This window comes from Dasypus novemcinctus, chromosome 11, assembly GCF_030445035.2.
Source record: "Dasypus novemcinctus isolate mDasNov1 chromosome 11, mDasNov1.1.hap2, whole genome shotgun sequence".
Classification (NCBI taxonomy): domain Eukaryota; kingdom Metazoa; phylum Chordata; class Mammalia; order Cingulata; family Dasypodidae; genus Dasypus; species Dasypus novemcinctus.
The window spans coordinates 96368596-96386053 of NC_080683.1; the positions used below are offsets into that span (position 1 = coordinate 96368596).

Genomic DNA, 17458 nt, shown 5'->3' on the forward strand with positions numbered 1-17458 from the left:
TGATCAGAGAGCGTATGCTTACAATGTGATTCATGGTGAATGACTTTTTATTCTGGGGGGTTGGTATCTGAGCTGCTGAGGTCAGTCACGTAGAGGCCACAGGCCTTTGTGACTGACCCCCAAGAAAAACCATGGACATCAAGGCTCAGGTGAGCTTCCCTGGTGGACAGCACTTCACACAGGCTGTTACATGTCATTGCTGGGATAATAAAGGGCCTCCATGCAACTCCACTGGGAGAAGACACCTGGAAACTTGTTCCTGGTCTCTCCTGGACTTCACCCCATGTGCCCTTTCTCTTGCTGATTTTCATCTTGACCTTTCACTCTAAGAAACCATAACCACGAGTATGACAGCTTTTCTGAGTCCTGTGAATCCTTCTAGCAAATCATCTCACCAGAGGGTAGTCTTGGCGATCTGCAACAATCCACTAAATAGCCATGTCGTTCAAACTTCTCCATGTCTAATATTGAAGCCATTGAGTAGATCGGGAATTCCCAGCCCGGCGGGAATACAGGAGGGGACCAACTACCCTGGATCACACCAGGTATTTGACCAGATTCAATTTTTCTTTAACTTTTCTCTCGATGGAAGAAGGTGCAGTAGTGAATGACACAATTCAACACAAAATGTACTGAGTTCCAACATCCCATTTTGCTTTACCCTGAGGAATCTCCACCACCAGTGGGAACCTGGCTGGACAAAGACACCTGAATGCAGTCTTCAGGTTTGGGCTCCGGAAAAGCCGTCTGTGGCTTACATACCTAGTGCCAACCTGGGCTCCCCTGGCCAATCCAGCCACAAAGCAAAGATGGTGAGACTTTTCCACCCCTTTTGGACACATTGCCCAAAGGATGCATGTGACCTTTTTCTGAATGCTTCTCTTAATTGCCTTTTTGTGCATTTTAATCTCATGTTGCCAGTGGGAAGGAATGGGAAAGGTAGCCTGTGATTCCCGTTACTCCTTCTACTGCTGCCTCCCTAGAGAATTGCTTAAATTGTAAATTCACATTTTATTTTAGGCCACTAGAGGGAACTAGAGGGATTTAGACTTTGGAGCCAACGTGGCTTCTTTAAAGTGTCTTCAAGTTGTCAGGATCAGAGAAACTCCCAGGGGTTCTCAAAAGCGGACTGATCAACAGAATCACTGGGAGAGTAAAAAAAAAAAATAAGTAGTTTTCATGACCCTGCCCCAGATCCACAAAATCAGAATCTTTGGGAGGTGAAGCCTGGGAGTCTCTATTTAAAAAGGGTTAAGAGAACCCCTTACCTATATCAAAAATGTCCTTACCCATATCAACTGAAAGCGGGAGCAGAGGCGGGAGTACACTAAATGTTCTCTAGCCTACATCAGCAGGGTGTAAGAACGGAGTCTCACAAGGATTCAAACAGAGAAAGCAAGAGGCGAAACCCTTGGAGATTGTCAATATTTGGAATATGAGTCATATATTTTTCCAATTAAGCAATTTCAACAGCGCATGATTTACTTCGAATGAGAGGAAAATCTGAAACTTCTAGCTCCAGAGATGAAATCTTAGGAAGCCCCCAAATCAGGAAACAGAATATTGGTTCTGAAATGAGCACTTCGTGAAAGAGACAGATGTCTGTGGATTTTATCCAGGGAATAGAAATAAATGTCCTAGATCCGATTGTCATCTGACACAGATGTTTCCAGAGTATCAAACACATTCAGGCAAACTGGTCTCAAGACACAGCTGTTTAAGGGATTGCAGAAAGAAGAGAGGGCACAGAGGTCATCAAATGAGAGGATTTAATAAGTCCTTTTCCCATAAAAAGCAGTTTAAAATAAAATGAGGGAAGTGGACTTGGCCCAGTGGTTAGGGCGTCTGTCTACCACATGGAAGGTCTACAGTTCAAACCCCAGGCCTCCTTGACCCATGTGGAGCTGGCCCATGCACAGTGCTGATGCGCGCAAGGAGTGCCCTGCCACGCAGGGGTGTCCCCCATGTAGGGGAGCTCCACACACAAGGAGTGCGCCCCGTAAGGAGAGCCGCCCAGCGCGAAAGAAAGTGCAGCCTGCCCAGGAATGGCACCGCACACACGGAGAGCTGACACAACAAGATAACGTAACAAAAAGAAACACAGATTCCTGTGCTGCTGACAAGAACTGAAGCGGACAAAGAAGACGACACAGCAAATAGACACAGAGAACAGATAACTGGGGCAGGGGGCGGGGGGAGAGAAATAAATAAATCTTTAAAAAATAAAAATAAAAAAATAAAATGAAAGTAAGCTCATAGATTTATAGGAAAGCATTTTAGATGTTCCAAATGATATAACAGGAATTAGCAATAGAGTTTAAGAAATGCTGGGCTGCTTGTCTCTACTGTGGACCTCTGCTGGTTCTGTGGAAATCGACCAACTTCTTTGTTTTAATAAACATTAAATAGTCAGAATCCTAATGATAAGAGCTGGTCTTTGTAACAGGTCTGTAAAATCTTGGCTTGAATACTAAATAAAAATCCAGAACACAGCTCTGTAACACAGTTCTGCATCCCCAGAGTCTACCCTAAATGGGCATTTGCCACAATCTGGTGGTCAGAATTGCATTTCCTGATGCCACTGAAGTTTCTAGGCCATAGCCGAAAGGAAACACCTCCTGGCTACTTATGCCATCTGAAGGCAGAAAGAGTCTAGATTCTGAGTACAGTCAGATTTGATGCTTTTCTCCTAAAGATCATTCAGGATTAATTTTTAAAAATATTCTTTTTTTCCTTTTAAGTAGCAGGGCCCAATAGGCCGAGCACCAGAGCCTGCTAAGTGTGGAAACAAGATTCTTTTCTTTAAACTTTTGCCTGAGGAATCTCGACAGACCAGTAGCAATCTTTGAATTCTTCACTCTTCTTTCTTCAAAGGATTGTTTACTGTTATGGTGGGCCCTTGTACACTTAAAAAAATATATATATATGTATATAAAAATATATGTATATATTTATTTTTGGAGAAGCTTTAGATTACATCCTCATATACGTTTAAAGCTTACTGTACTTAATCATAAAATTCAATAGTTCTGTATTGGGTTTTATGCTACAGATATTTTTTAAAACTTTTTTTATGATACCAGGGTCAGGGAATGAGCCCGGGACCTTGTATGTGGGAAGCTAGCACTCAACCACTGAGCCACATCAGCTCCCCTGAGTCGGTTTTTTTCGTTTGTTTGCTTGTTGTTTTTTTTTTAAAAGATTTGTTTTATTTATTTTTCTCCCCTATCCCCCCCATTGTCTGCTCTCTGTGTCCATTTGCTGAGTGTTCTTCTGCGTCTGCTTTCATCATCAGGTGGCACTGGGAAAGTGCATCTCTTTTTTTTGCGTCATCTTGCTGTGTCAGCTCTCTTTGTGTGAGGTGCCACTCCTGGGCAGGCTGTGCTTTTTGTCATGTGGTGTGGCTCTCCTTGTGGGGCACACACCTTGCACATGGGGTACCCCTATGCGGGGGTGTCCCTGCGTGGCACAGCATTCCTTTGCATACATCAGCACTGCACGTGGGCTGGCTTACCACAAGCATCAGGAGGCCCTGGGGATCGAGCCCTGGACCCTTTATATGGTAGATGGATGCTCTATCAGTTGAGCCACGTCTGCTTCCCTGTTGTTTGTTTTTGTTTTTAGGAGACACTGGGGACCAAACCTGGGACCTCCCATGTGTGAAGCAGGCACCCAATTACTTTAACCACATCTGCTCCCCTACAGATACATTAAAAAAAAAGATTTACTTATTTCTCCCCACCCCCTCATTGTTTGCACTTGCTATGTCTGTTTGTCTTTCCTTGTTTCTTTAGGAGGCACTGGGAACTGAACCTGAGACCTCCAGTGTGGAAGGGAGGCACCTAATCACTTGAGCCACCTCTGTTCCCTGCTTTGTTGTGTCTCTCATTATGCTTTCCTTCTTGTGTCTCTTGTTGCATCATCTTGTTGTGTCAGCTTGCTGCACCTGCCCATTGTGCCAGCTTGCTGTCTTCTTAAAGAGGCATTGGAGGGAAACGGACTTTGGCCCAGTGGTTAGGGTGTCCGTCTACCATATGGGAGGTCCGCGGTTCAAACCCCGGGCCTCCTTGACCCGTGTGGAGCTGGCCATGCGCAGTGCTGATGCGCGCAAGGAGTGCCGTGCCATGCAGGGGTGTCCCCCGCGTGGGGCTGCCCCGCGCGCAGGGGGTGCGCCCCGTGGGGAGAGCCGCCCAGCGTGAAAAGAAAGGAGCAGCCTGCCCAGGAATGGCGCCACCCACACTTCCCGTGCCGCTGACGACAACGGAAACGGACAAAGAAACAAGACACAACAAATAGACACCAGGAGCAGACAACCAGGAGAGGGGGGGGAATTAAATAAATAAATAAATCTTTAAAAAAATAAAAAATAAAAATAAAGAGGCATTGGGAACTGAACCACGGACATCCCGTGCGGTGGGCAGGAGCTCAGTTGATTGAGCCACATCCACTTTCCTACAGATACATTTTGACACAGAAAAACAGAAGGAGTATTGGAAGATGAAGATGGGGGAGTTATAAGGGTAAAGAATCTATTCTTTAATTTATTCTCAAAATAGCATTTGGAAGGGAGGCTATATGAGGGAGAACAACATAGCAATTTACATGGAATCTTCTAAATAAAGCATGCGAATGAATAAAATTCCATATCTAGCTAACTTGATTATATTTTCTTTCTTACATAATCATACCCCATTTTGAGAATAAAACTTAAAAAAAAGTTTTCTCCCCATAAAAACATTCCTTTTGTTTTGTTTTGAAATAACAGATGCCAAGTTCCCTGATACTGAGTATCAGAATGCATATTATTTATCTCCTCATAAAGAATAAATTTACAGGAAGCCATTGTTAGCCAGCCCTGACAACTGCAGAATCAGTTTCAGTCCCTTGTCAGCCCCTTTCTGCCTACGGTTGAAACTGAAGTACAATTTGCTGTACGTTAGTTGGCAGCAAACCCTGCTAACTCCAATGAGGCTTGCTTGGCTAGAAGACAAGAGCTCTTGTTTGAAGTTCTGATACAGCTCCAGCCCGCCCCAATTGAAATTATCAGCTGGTGCTGTCCCAGCTGCCTGGGTCGCAGTCTCAATAACCCACGCTCACCAATTTACGTTTTCTAAAAAGAAAGGTAATTCCTATTGTAAATGCCACTTCTTTGCAAATTTATTTTCCTTCTTACTCAATCTCTGATTTTCTCACATAACCACTCCCCACCCCTTCGGGCTTAACTCTCCTGTGGGAGACATCTCTAGTGGATCACAGTTTTCCTTTGAGTAGGGATGTAGCCCTGTAATCCTTTGCCACAGTGATCCAAATAGTTGCTACCAATTGTTAGAAGTTGGTACTTGAGGTGAAATCTATTTACTACCCTGGCTTAAGTTACACCTTTCAGGAACATTAGATTTCGATTTACTTTTCCCTTGGTGATAATGAGCTCAGAGGATGTGTTGAACTGGAATCCAAATGTTCACATAATGCTCCCTTCATTTTAATTAACATTTAGAGTTGAAAGTATCAGGGGACAACGAACCAAATCAGGCAATAGAGACAGAATTTGTTCCTAGATATTACTGGTCTGAGACTTCTCACTGAGTTGAAAAACTGGGCCATAGTAAATCTCACTTGGTCCTGCCAGTTTTTAATTTAATTGTGGATATTTTTGCGTGAGCAATGAGTGATACTCTCATCAGAGATCTGAGAATTAGTAAATTCTCAGGAGGAATCATATGTTCAGAGAAGAAATCCTGGCAAAGTGTTTAGTATCTAAGTAAATGTTGCTAATTGGTAGTTGTCAACTCCATCCTATAGCTCAGTTCCTACATAGGCTTTTCCATGCAAATTTTATATTTATTCAGAGTTATTTTGTTAATTTATTCTGAATTGCCTTAATTGATTAAAAATGTTAGAAAGGTAAGTTATATTTTCACTTCTGGTAGTATATGGATTAGCTAACCTAGAGTGACTTTCTTAGTTGAAACACTGACATCTTGAGTAAATTGTGTTTAAAGTTTGGGTGGTTTTTATTGAACTGGCAAACTGGCATAAAAGTAAGGGACTTGAAGACCTCCCAAACAGAATGGAAAGCAGGGATTCTGGAAGGTCAGCAAGTTCAAACTGATCTTTACTCTGATCATCTCTGCCAAACCTTTGAGAGTTTGAGATTTCTTTTCATCAGTTCAGGGAGAATGGGGGCAGAAGATGATGCCTAGTCCTGTTCCCCGTGAAAAATCAATACAAGGCATTGACATAAAACTAAGACTCCAGTTTTGGCTGGGACTACACCCACACTCTTAGCGTAAGAAATAAAAACCCCTGCACAGGACCGGGCAGCAAGGAAACTCACTTGTCTTGACATTGGCACTGAGGGAAGGGGCAGAGAACAACTCTTTAAGAGTATATAACTCCATGCTGGGTCTTCTGTGTATCTGCATTCTGAATTCGCACTTACCATATGGTTGAAAAAAATTCCCATTAAAGGAAATTCTGAAGCATGAATCTTGGGGAGAAAGGAAATGATCTCAGTTGGATTGTCTGAGATACAAGAAATGGGGAGTAAAAGTATTGGTAACTATGTGGATAAATTTTAGTATATATTGGCCGTTTAAAACAATAATGATAATATTTTATTTGTAGGGGGAAATAAATTAGAGCAAAATATTAGACAATAGCGTATAAGGTGGGAGGAGGAGTCAAACGTTTCCTAAGGTTCTTATACGAAGATATTGGTTAACTTTAGTTTTTTTTTGTTTTTTTTTTTTTTTTTTTCCAATGCTGTACAATGTTATTTAATGCATATCCAAATGCTAACTAAAGCTTTGTATATTATCATGCTCCATATTGTCTGCATTCTTAGTAAGTGGAAGATGAAACACATATAACAGTGGTGCTAGGTCTGGTTAACTTTAGTTTTAAGTGTGCATGTTGAAATATGGTTGGTTCTCATTATTGCAGTAGTTGTGTGGTATAAAATTGCTGCAAACCCTGAATTAGTGAATACTGAATCATTGCTCCTAAGAAATATAGGGTTAGGTTCTTGCGAACCTCTGGCCACATTTTCATCAACCAATCAATACATAAACTTGTTTTACATATGCTTCTGTTTCAAGACATCCTATTGAATGTGCATTGTTGATTCATCATCATTGAACCCACGGCCAACAGCACTATAAATTCATGGCTGAACAAATATCACCTAACACATGTATATTCTCTGTAAAGCACGTAACAGTCTTCTTGTGCTTAGGAACAATAGAGACAACTTTAACACTTGTTTGGGGCCATTTAAACAGCAAAAATCAACAACAAAAAACACAAAAAAATGTTAAAAACTATGGAAAGGACACTCATTTACAGTACGAGAACTGAAACAAGAAAGCTGAGCGTCACCTTGTTCAACCAAAGCTGTGAACATGCACATCAGGTGACTCAACTTTTTGCGCTCTGTGCATGTCACAAATGACTACAAAAGCACCACATTTGTTGATTTTAGGGTTACAAATAAATTTTGGCAAGTAGAGGAAATTGTAAATATAGAATCAGTGAATAATGAGGATCAACATAGCTTGGGCCACTCTTAAAAGGCTAGAAATGGGATTTTTATTTTTATTTTTGCAAATAAGAGAAGAAAGACAGAGTGAGTAAAACAAAACAAACCTTTATCAATCTCACAGAAGGCGAGAAAGTTAAGGTGTGGGTAGGGTAGAAACAGAGAAAGTAAGATAGAAAGCACATGATTCAATGCTAGAGATAAAGTCATATAAGTCAATAATCACAATAACTCTCTAAAGCAGGGATTCTTAAACATTTTTGTTCCACGGACCCCTTTGCCAGTCAGGTGAAAACCACGGACCCCTTCCTGAAGCCTGCTAGTAAGATAGGGAATTAATAGATGGATCTGGAACCTAGCAAGAAGTCTATGTGGACATCAACAACCCCAAGATGGCTGCTGGAAGACCCTCTCCAAGATTCTGCCACTCAGAAAAAGACTTCCTCTGGAAGTCAGGAGAAGCCCCAGATATTTCCCAAGGACTTTATCATTGAGTTCTCATGGGAGATTTATGGAAGAAATAAGCAATCAAAACTGTAAACAGCTGAAATTCCTCCCCTGCCATTAGCAAAGGGGTGGGATAATCAACAGTTCAAAAAGGCAGGCACCAGGCCTAAGCTCTCTTTCGTGTGCTCTCTCGCCCTTGGACCGCTGTTCCTGCCCTCTCTGTACCACTCTCACCAGTTTTCCTCTGCCATGTGGCCAGGCAAGTAAACCTGGGGATTTATAACTTATAATGGGGAATTGCAGTCTGTAAATCAGCCCTCTCTATCACTTTTCAGCCCCTTCCTCTCTACCTGTATTTTCTCCCATGTCTCTTTCCTCCCTACCTGAATAAATTACTGGCTTAACTCACCCGATGTGCTCTTGAAATTCTGTAGCATAGTCAAGAACCTAGTCAAAATCCAGTAACAATTACTCAGTCCACACTATACTGTGTATTATTTAGTAAATATATCACACCCATACCAACATGTCCCCACAAGAATAATGTTTTTTCAAATTTAAATTCAAGCTCACGGATCCCTTGTTAAGAAGCCCTGCTCTAAGAAACACTTTACCACTAAGTAAAAATAAACAAAATCTGGCTGTTTGCTGTCTATGAGAGTGTTAGAGAAAAGGTGCCCACTGGGACCCATTTTACTGACAACTGCAAGCAGGAAGGTTATTGAGAGCTCTTCCAGCGGAGGGGTTCTGAAGAGAGACTTCAGTCCATCCCTGGAGGGTGACGGTATGACTTTATACAGTACGTCAATAGGTGGAGAAACAGAGTACAGCCTGGGCCAAATGGTCAGGCGGATGTGGGCCAGGAGGTCTTGGAATGTGGGAGGGGTTTGCGGTGCCTGGGCCCAGGCAGGTGAAGGCCCTTATCTGCTTCACTTTGTTTATTCTTGGAAGGCGATGGGCTGCCTCCTAGCCTGTAGGTGATGGCTTGGTGGGGTATGGCTAGAGACTGCCCTTCTTCAGTTTATGTCACAGGGGTATTGATTCACAGTCTTATGACCTGTTAATCCTTGCAAACTTTGTAAGGGGGAACCTCTAACAGAGAGACATACTATATTAGTTTTCTAGGTTGACTATACCAAAGTATCACAAACTGGGTGACTTAAAATAGTAGAAATTTACCCTCTTACAATTCTGGAGGCGAGAAGTGGGGAATCAAGGTATTGGTAGGGTCACACTCCCTCGGGGAGCTCTAGAGAAGATTCCTTCCTTGCCTCTTCCATCCCACTGGCCTCGGGTGTACCCTGGCTTGTGGTGGAGTAATTCCCATCTCTGCATCTTTCTTCACATGGTAGTGTTCCCCTTGTGTCTATCTCTGTGTCTCTTCCTTTTTTCTTTTATTTTTGAGGTACCACTGTTGGCAATTGTATGTGGAAAGTAGGTGCCCAACTGCTTGAGCTATCTCCACTCCCTTCTCCTTTTCTTATAAGTGTTACCAGATTTTGTCTAGGTTCTTGACTAAGCTGCAGAAATGAATTTCAAGAGCTCGTCAGGTGAGTTAGGCCAGTAATTTATTCAGGTAGGGAGGGAAGAGAAATGGGAGAAAATAACAGATCAGGAGTCCCATGTAGAGAGGAAGGGGCTGAAAAGTGATAAAAGGGGTGGATTTACAGAGTACAATTCCCCATTATAGGTTATAAATGCCCAAGTTCTACTTGCATGACCACATGGCAAAGGAAAAACGGCGAGAGTGTATTGAGGGCAGGATAGGGGCCACAGGAGAGCAAGCGCATGAGAGAGAGCTTAGGCCTGGTGCCTGCCTTTTTTAACTGTTGATTATCCCACCCCTTTGCTAATGGCAGGGGAGGAGTTCCAGCTGTTTACCATTTTGATTGCTTATTTTCTCCCATAACTCTCCCATAAAGTCCTTGGGGAATATCCAGGGCTTCTCCTGGCTTTTGGAGGAAGCCTTCTTCTGAGTGGCAGAATCTTGGGGAAGGTCTTCCAGCAGCCATCTTGGGGTTGTTGATGTCCATGTGGACTTCTTGCCAGGCTCCAAATCTGTTTACCGATTCCATATCTTACTAGCCTGCTTTATAAGGACACCAATCACGTTGGATTAAGGTCCCGCCTTATTCCAGTATGACCTAATTTTAACTTTACTTACCTCTGAAAGGATCTCATTTACAAATAGAGTCACATTCTGAAGTATTAGGGATCAGGACATCAGCATATCTTTTTTTTAGGGGACACAATTCAAACCATAACACATACCTTGACATAAGAAGACAAAAAGATTGAAAATCGAAGGATAGAAGAGGCAGATGGGCAATATCTAAAGAAAAGTTTGTGAAAAGAAATAAAACAAAATAGAGTTACTATGGCTGAGAGATTTAAAGTGGAGCCGGGAGGTCATTCTGGAGGTTACTCTTAAGCAGTCTCAGCTAGAGAACACAAACTGCCGAAGCGTGCAAAGCCTCAAGTGACTGTTTCTAAACCCTAAGGACATCTGGTCACCAGAAACAAACCACAAGCTAAGAAACTCAGTAAACTATCTAACCTGAAGGACCTTTGGAGGACCATGAATATCCACCATTCATAAACAGTTTATATAATCGTCCTTTTCTTCAAAAACCCTTGCCTGCAAGACCCAAGACAGGCCTCGTTTGGGTGGCTATCTGAATCTATGCTCCCCGAATTGCCATTCTAAGGCCCCGAATTGCCTTTGTTGCCTGGCAGCTTAGTTTGTTACTTCTCTGTATAGCTAAATTAATACTAGACAACATATGATTTATGAGTCAAATAGAAAGGATCACTTCATAATGAAAAAAGTTATTCAGGATGCTATCCTGTTATATCAAGATGATAGAACAAGTCAGCACTTGTATGTACTTAATAATGCCTCCAAATAAATAAAGCAAAACTATATAGAACTACAAAGATACACTGATAAATCTATAAGAGTAGTGGGAGATATTAAATATCTCTCATAGTAAATGACAGATACAGAAAAACATCTGCAAGGATACAGAAGTTTAAAGAATAAAACCATCAAGCTTAGTCCTCCCTGTTGGAGTACAAACATTCTTTTGAAGAATCTGCGAAATATTTTTTGAAAATTGGCAATGCCCTATGTCATGCCAGACCTTCCACACGCAGTGTGTATAAGGCCACAGCAAATCAAAAGGCTGGTATCATAAAGATCACTTTCTCTAACTGCAATTTAATTGAATTAAAAATCATTGAAGAAACACAACTCGGAAAACCGTGTGCGGGTAGATATTTTTTAGATTTTGAGATTTCTTTTTTCTTTTTTCCCATTAGGCCTGTAAAAAGAGTTCATTGAGGAACTAGAGAAAACAGAGAAAAGTACACACCCCAGCCATGGATGTGGGCTACCTCCAGGCGAAGAAGAGCCTGTAGATATTTTAAAATTTACACATATCTAAAGGTCAAAGAAAAAAAACCACAAAACTTAGAAAATATTAATATCATCATAATAATAAAAGCAATACCCATCAAACCTTTGGGAATAAAAGTAAAGTGCTACCCCTGTAGTGTTGGCTTGTGGGAGGCCATGTTACCGGGGAGCGTTTTAAGTCGTGATGTGCTAATGTAGCTGGAACACAGAGAAAGTATTTTATGTTTAGGCATATAAGAGACAAGGAATGGCTTTGGTGAAAAGATGCTACTGGGTTTCTAAAAGACTTAGTAAGAGGGGAATTTGAAGCACAAAGGGCAGAGAAGCTGTTGGAAGCATTTGATGTTCTGTTTTCCCAAACGTGCACTTTAGTGTTTTCTTCGCGGCTAGGTTGAACCTCCTCAGCCCCATAGGCGGACAAAATAATCTGCAAAATATCAGCATCCCGTAGGTGCTGGTCAAGGTGGACGTGAATCCCCCACACAAGAGTGCTTGCTGGTGCTGAAAGGTTCCAGAGCTGCCTTCTAGAATGTTGCATCACTCTGATCAATAGCCCTGCAATCACCAGACAGAATTTAACTGCAGAAGCTGAGGCACGGGGAGACCATTGTGAACCAGGATGATTTACAACGTGCATCGAAAGTGGTTTTTCTTTCTGTCTCAGGTTTCTTCATGTGGCACTGATGAAGTTACCAGGCTTCAGCTTCACCAGTAAAGCTAGTGTAGTATTGCATGACAACAGGGCCAAGGATTTAGAAGCAGACCATAGTACAACATTTAACTGAGGTTTGTTAAAACTTACTGCAGTTTACTTCCAAGTATTGTGTATAGGGGAAATATGTCCCAAATCATAGATCAACGTTCATTTTCTGTACATGGAAAAACAGTTTTGTGTAAGTTTAATGATTTAATTGGGTCATTATTTAGGAAGAAAACAGCAGGTCAGTGTTTTCCTGGAATTCCTATTGTTTTCTGAAGACTTTTTATTTGAAGTTTATCAGCTTTATTTATTTGTTTTTTACTATTGCAAATGTGTTTTTAATTTCTTGGATGCTCTAATATGTGGATACCAATACCTTCTTGGATTGAGCAAAAGAAATGCTCAATAGACATTTGAATTCACTGGAATTGTGCTTACCTCCCTTATGGCATCCATTCTGAGGTATCATAACAGGCATTCCCGTTGTGATGTAGTCATCAAACATTCCCATTTGTAACATAAATCATAAACTGATGGCTATAATATAATAATGGAACCTGTAACATTAGACTGAGCAAATGATCTGGTCTGAAATGGATTATAGGTAGAGAAAAGGGGAAAGAGAAAAGGGAATCAATTGTCATGTTCTTTATCGCTTAATCGCACGAAGACTATGTTAAGCAACGTTATCAAGATCATATGGCTAGTAAGTGACTGAGGCAGTATTTTACCACAAAGCTGCCTCTATGTTTCTAAGATGCTATGTTGCCTCCTGATTAAGGAAACAGCATTTTCAGAGATCATTCCCTTATAGACTACTTTGGAAAGAATTTGGAATAGTACTATTAGCTGCTAAGTTTGATTTTGTACAAATTAGAAGCTATTAAATACAGTTAAATTCCAGTGATAAGGAGGCTAATTGCCTCTGGAAATTTTTAGTTTTCTGTTATTCTTCTTTTATTTTCTCAAACAGAAAATACCTGGAAAAGAGTATTCTAGCAGCCTAGAAAGATGAATGCTTTGAAATTCACTAATAGATTCAGCTCTCTCAGAGCTCTTTGGTACCATTCTTCCCTATTGTCCTAGTCATTTAAGGATTTTCACAAATTTTAATTTTACTGATATTGAATGCCAAATACATTAATTTAAATATATATTCAACTTTATGTAATTATATTTTAATGTGAAAAGTATTAAGATAATGTCTTGTTAGTCTGGAAAAGACAATTATTTAAAAGGAGCTCTCATAATTTCAGGTGTCCTTGAAGTACAAGACTGAATAAATTGAGACAACAGTTAAGGAATCCTCAAAGCCATATCTTACCATGCGAAATCTTAAAGAAGGGACTAGAAAAAGATGAGGGTATTATTAATCCTTGAATGAATATGCTATACTATGTTTAGATCCATACAAAAATTTGTGGATTTAAGGATCAGTAATTTATGAATTTGAGAGTTGTCAAATATGTTAGTCAGTGGACATTAGCAATAGGTGAAAAGAATCATTGGTTACTACTTCTTCTGACTGTTGAAATGAAACAGTGGTTAAATAAGTATTGGGACATTATGGCAGGAGTTCCCCACTCCTGGGTACCATAGCAGTAGAACCCTTGCCAAGTAATTCTCTAAAGACTTTTGAGGAGAAGGAATTCCCTCTTAATTTTTAAAAAGAGTAGTTAGCATATGAAAGAGATTGCATTATGGTTCTTGCATCATGGGGCCTGGTTAGGAAGTCTAACTTGAAGATCCTGGAAGACTCCATTCTTGAGCCTATGTACTATAGGCTGGAAACTATTATCAATGACTTAATTTGTGGCAATTTGAAGACTTCTACGTCATAAGAGAAAAAAAAAAAAAAAAAAAAAAGGATCTAGAGTGCTTGTACAATTTCCTATTCCAAATTGGAATTCAGGATCCATGGTTCTAGGGTCTTGGTACTGCTTAAGTGCCCCAGATATACAGAGGACACTTTTGTCACAAAGCCAGTTACTAGTCTGGTTAAAATGCAAAGTTAAAACATATCTGCATAAGGCATAAAAATGTGTTCAAATGTTAATGGGACATTGTCATGTTGGGTGGAGATTCACACAATAACCAAAAGAATATCAAATTCCCACCCAGGGGAGCTCTGCCACATTCCCTAATGGAACAAGAATGTCCCAAGTACAGGGATAATGACTTGTGAAGGAGGATGGTCCATTGAAAGGCCCTTGATATTGATGACTATGCTTATGAGCCTTTGCTCTTGAAATGGGAACTTAGCCTAGTGATATAGGGTGCCTAAGAGTTACCTACAAAGAGCCTCCTTGTTCCTCAAATGTGGCCTTTCTCTAAACTGAACTCAGCATATAAAAGCAATAACTTCCCCTCAGCATGGGACATAACTCCCTGGGCATGAGCCTCCCTGGCACTGAGGGATTGCTACCCAGTACCAACAAGTATGTATATGGAAAAAAAAAAAAAAAAGAACTTGACCAAAAAGGGGGAAATAGCTAAAAACAAATGAATTTGCATGGCTAAGAGACTTTAAAGTGAGTCAGGAGACCATACCAGAGGTAGCACTTATGCATATCTCAACAGGATCTCATTGACAGCCAAAGTAGATACTACCCCAAATACTGAAGGTCCTCTGGAATATGGAGACATCCAGACACTATAGTCAGGACAGATAGCTCAGGAATTTGGTCCCTTGTCAGTGGGCCCTAACCTGATATGCTCCCCAGTGTGACAGAGTTAGACTCAGCAGTGATTTCCCTATGCATGACTCTTCTGTTCTTCTATTTGAACCTATAATTAGTACTAGAGTTGGTAGGAGTATATCCCAGAGACTTAAATCTTTGGACTGTCCATGTGTCAGCAGAGCCCTGAATCTTAATGTAGTTGCAACACCTTCTCTCCAGTTCAATGGACTTACCCAGGACAACTAACAGGGAGGAGATGATGGACAAACAACATGCCAAGGAACCGAGAGTACCTACAACTGCAAGCAAGAAAGTTCCATTCATTGGGTGTGTGGGCTTGAAGCCCCCCTCAATTAATGGTGGTGTGGGTATCATCATTCCAGAGTTCTCAGGATTTGAAAATGAACTAGGAACTAAAATAAATGTATTAGTATTCTACTTAGACTTATTGTGATTCTAGCAATGGAAGAAATATCATTGTTGTGGAGGCATTGACCCATGGATGTTCTGGGGTTAGGGAGAGGGAACAACAGGTAATAGGGGGCCATTTTTGGGACTTGGGAATCATCCTCAATGACATTATGACAGATACAGGTCATTATGTATTCAGCCGTAACCTACAGAGTCAAATGGGAGAGAGTGTAAACTACAATATAAACTATAATCCATGCTTAGTGGCAGTGCTCCAAAATGTGCCTATCAATTGCAATGAATGTACCACACTGATGAAAGACGTTGCTAATGTGGCAAAATGTGGTAGGTGTGGGGAGTGGGGCATATGGGAATCGTCAATATATGCTCTGTAACAATTGTACCATCGAAGTATCTTTTAAAAAATAAAAAATGTGGAAAAAAACCCACATATCAATGTTTTTAGTACTTACTATACAGAATGAGATAAAATTAATAAGTTTTCTCTCTGTATATATATTTAGTGGAAATCATTTCATTTTAAAGTGTGAAATGATCAATTTCTTCTAGATAGCATAAAAATTAGTGATTTTTATTGTCTTCAATACTGATTCTCACATTTTAAAATATTATTACATTTTTCTTAGTTATCTTCATGTGAATCCAGTATTTTAAGAATTACTAATTTACTCTGTATTGTCTTAAGACTATTACTACTTAATATATTAATATGGATTTTTCCACATTCTTTATGTTTCTTGGATTAAATATGGGAACTATTTTTCAGCTGGAAGTGATCTTACAGAACATCTAATTTGGAGAATGAAGTAATTGTCTTAACTTTGTGGATAATATTCACATTTTGATGAAATAGCATATTGGGGTTGATTTTTGGTTTTCCTTTTTTCCCTGTCTTTCTGTAGACAAGCTGTCCCTACCATATTTTATTCTTTGCGATACTTACACTTTAAGTCCTGTTCCACTCTGATTTGGAAAGAGAGCCTTGTAATTATAAATTGCATTCTAGCTCTGAGGAACTCAACTAAGAAACTTTCTCTTCATTAAGAGTAACTGGATTACTGCAGAATGATCATAGATATTATATTATTAACCATATGAGAACAACACCACAAAACTTTCGAAAATTGCAGAAAAAGCAATTCAAGACTTCCTTATCCTTCTGCTCTCAAGATTTATTCCTTTGTTTCCACATGATGGGTCCAAGTTTCCACTCAAACCTAAAAAGATCACCACCTGTGATTTCTAGAGAGAGAGCTAAAGATGTGAAATGGTACTTAACCATTGCAGAATATGATGTGAAATCAAGAGTTATGATTGTACAGTAGATCTATTGGAGTTTCAACCTAATTGGGAAAAAAAAAGAAGCACTTAATCAGGTCTCACACACTAAATGAACAGACTGATTGGAAATATGAATAAACAACCAGAAAAAGGAAAGCTTGAAGAGGTTTTGGAGTGTTTCAATCTCCAGAAGTAATTGTACTGAAAAGATTTTTCCTTTATCTAAAAAATTTCAAGATGGTTTAAAGGCACTAAATTTGTACCCCTTTTATAGAGCAAATGGACAATGAAACACATTATTTGTAACAGCCAAACTCTGGGAAACATTTGAGTAAAACTCAATCAAATTATCAGGCACATTGGACTGCCATCTGTAATGCAATGATTCAGGGACATTTAGGGCAAATATGGGTTTTCTGTAATGTTATGTACTGTGAATATGTGGGAAATCTTAAAAGAAGATTGAGTCTTACTGGGAAAGTGAATTTATTTGTACATACATATAGTGGTATTTTTAGTATGTAATGAATTTCACTGATTGTCAAAAAGAATACTGTAAATGAACTGAATATGGACTGAAATTTTGAAATGAATAAATGTTTTACTGGTTTTAAAATTTTTAACAACATTTTTAATTTGGCCATTTGCTAATATAACCTGTTTTTTCCTTCACATTGTGGAAAAATAATTGTGTAATATTATGTGTACAGTCTGTATTTCCAAAATGAGTATCAGGTGAATTCCTTGTCATTAACTCAAAGTTTCTGAGTTCTACTTATTAGCAGCTTTCCTCTTTTTTTTTTGGTCAATGTACTCGTTTTAAATTTTTTTATTTTTTAAAGGTTTATTTTGGGAAGCGGATTTAGCTCAATGGATAGAGCATCGGCCTACCACATGGGAGGTCCAGGGTTCAAACCCTGGGCCTCCTGACCCATGTGATGAGCTGGCCCATGTGCAGT

General features: G+C 39.9%; 1 long non-coding RNA gene and 1 pseudogene across 1 annotated transcript in view; both read left to right on the forward strand.

Moving 5' to 3' along the window:
- The window catches only part of LOC139440009 (uncharacterized), a 91006-nt gene that overhangs the window by 56157 nt on the left and 17391 nt on the right, over window positions 1-17458 (forward strand). The window lies entirely within an intron of this gene.
- Window positions 132-17024, forward strand: LOC101444019 (shieldin complex subunit 3 pseudogene; annotated as a pseudogene).